A 2,696-nucleotide genomic window follows, 5' to 3' on the forward strand; every position below is an offset into this window, starting at 1 on the left:
TTGTCAATTTTCAGATTCTTTAATGACACATATGTCTGTGTCAATACTAACAAGAACTATTATATAAAAGAACAAGTTTGGTGAAATACAGTTAGCATGGGAAACTTTTGGTGCCATTGTTATAGGATGGATTTAAGCAAATCAAGAAAGTTTCTATGTACTCACAAAATGAAAAAAGTAAATTTGGATTGTTTCACACATTCTTCCATCGTCTGTGAAAGGGAATGAAGCTTTAGAACAGTTTCTGAGGGTCTGCCCACTCTCCCTCCTACATGTCTGACTTACTGTTTGTAGGAAGGCTCAAATGTGAGTGCTGGATTCAGCAATACTTAAGTCTCTGAGCAACCATAGGAATTAATGATAATAATCACTTCTTTAGTAAGAGCATAGAATTTATATAATTACTTAGTAAACCTTAAAATGTTCTGTGCACTATTCCTCAGGACCTGGCCTCTTGATCCTACCATGTTGCCAAAATGTGGCTTTCTAATAAACTGACTTTGGACAAGCTGGACGTGATGGGGAAGCGGGTCATGATGAGGGTGGACTTCAATGTTCCTATGAAGAACAACCAGATAACAAATAACCAAAAGATCAAGGTTGCTGTCCCGAGCATCACATTCTGTTTGGACAATGGAGCCAAGTCAGTTTGTCCTTATGAGCCATGTGGGCTGACCTGATGGTGTTCCCATGCCTGACAAGTACTCCTTAGAGCCAGTTGCCACAGAACTCAAGTCTCTGCTGGACAAGAATGTTCTCTTTTGTTGTTGTTGTTGTTGTTGTTGTTGTTTGTGTTTGTTTTTCGAGACAGGGTTTCTCTGTTGCTTTGGAGGAGGCAGAGGCAGGCAGATCTCTGTGAGTTCGAGGATGTTCTCTTCTTAAAAGATTGTGTGGGCCCAGAAACTGAGAATGCCTGTGCCAACCTAGCAGCTGGCACTGTCATCCTGCTGGAGAACCTCTGCTTTCATGTGGAGGAGGAAGGGAAGGGAAAGGATGCTTCTTGGAACAAGATTAAAGCTGAGGCAGCTGGAATTGATGCTTTCTGAGCCTCACTGTCCAAACTTGGGGATGTCTATGTCAATGATGCTTTTGGTACTGCACACCGAGCCCACATCTCCATGGTGAGTATGAATCTGCCACAAATGGCTGGTGAATTTTTGATGAAGAAGGAGCTGAACTACTTTGCCAAAACTTTAGAGAGTCCTGAACCCTTCCTGGCTATATTGGGAGGAGCTAAAGTTGCAGACAAGATCCACCTGATCAATAATATATTGGACAAAGTCAATGAGATGATCATTGGTGGTGAAATGGCTTTTACCTTCCTTAAGGTGCTCAAAAACATGGAGATTGGAACTTCTCTGTATGATGAAGAAGGAACCAAGATTGTCAAAGATCTCATGGCTAAAGCTGAGAAAAATGGTGTGAAGATTACCTTGCCTGTTGACTTTGTCACTGCTGACAAATTTGATGAGAATGCCAAGGCTGGCCAAGCTACTGTTGCCTCTAGTATACCTGCTGGCTGGCTGAGAGTGGACTGTGGTCCTGAGAGGAGCAAGAAATATCGAGCCAAGCAGATTGTTTGGAATGGACCTGTTGGGGTTTTGGATGGGAAGCTTTTGCCAGGGGAACCAAGTGTCTCGTGGATGAGGTGGTAAAAGGCACTTCTAGGAGTTGCATCAGTATCATAGGTGGTGGAGACACTGCCACTTGCTGTGCCAAAAGGAACACAGAGGATAAAATCAGCAATGTGAGCACTGGGGAAGGAGGCAGTCTAGAGCTCCTGGAAGGTAAAGTCCTTCCTGGGGTGGATGCTCTCAGCAATGTTTAGTATTTTCCTGCCTTTTGGTTTCTGTGAACAACCCCTAAGTCAACTCAGTGTGTTTTCCGCATCTCCATTTGGTGTTAGTGCAAGATTCAGCAGTGACCGAGATGCAGCACCAGGAACTCTTAAACAGTTGCACAGCATTTCAGCTCATCCTTACTTCATCGGGATTTGTCTACATTCTTCAAGGTCCCATTTAAATTCCATAGTGACTAAAGCCAGTGTGCATTCTAGAGTGCATCTATTTATATTATGTCTGTAAAAGAAAGTGAGCTATAAAAGCTTAGTCCTCTTTGAGTAGCCTCTGGTTAGCTTTGTCAATGTTCATGACTTGGCATGGAAATAAGATGAAATTCCAGCTGTAGATTTGGAGAAATTGATGATCAATTAATAAAGATGTCCACCAAAAATATTCTGTGCGTTATTCATTTCACCATGATGGTTTTGGGATATTAATCTAAATCAGGACTTTAAGCCCAAAGGGGACCACCCTTATTCCTTAAGCTTTGTCTGTCTACTAGTTTCCACTGAATACATGGACAATGTCCCTCGAAAGCTTTGCATTGTTCTAGCTGAGCTTCTAAACAGCATGCCGTGACACAGGAGGAATTGTCTAACTACTGTTCTTCAGAGGTGTACACACCCCCTAGCTCTTCATGAATTCTGCTTGTGATTAATGTCATGCATAATGGAAAACTTATTGACTAATGGTATATCAAACCTAAGGATTGTGTAATTTTGTCAGGTACTACCATGTAATAAGCAACCTAAAACAATAACCTGTACCTTGGTTGCCCACTGTGATGTGGTAGTAAAAATGTAATGTAATATTTTGCATTTATTTTTAGTTTATAAATAACAATTTTGACTGTTT

At 41.5% G+C, this 2,696-nt stretch overlaps 1 pseudogene; it reads left to right on the forward strand.

Moving 5' to 3' along the window:
• The first annotated feature begins 476 nt into the window (after positions 1-476).
• On the forward strand, positions 477-1,828 carry LOC119802262 (annotated as a pseudogene).
• The last annotated feature ends 868 nt before the right edge of the window (positions 1,829-2,696 follow it).

The sequence above is a fragment of the Arvicola amphibius genome, chromosome 15 (assembly GCF_903992535.2).
Source record: "Arvicola amphibius chromosome 15, mArvAmp1.2, whole genome shotgun sequence".
NCBI lineage: Eukaryota > Metazoa > Chordata > Mammalia > Rodentia > Cricetidae > Arvicola > Arvicola amphibius.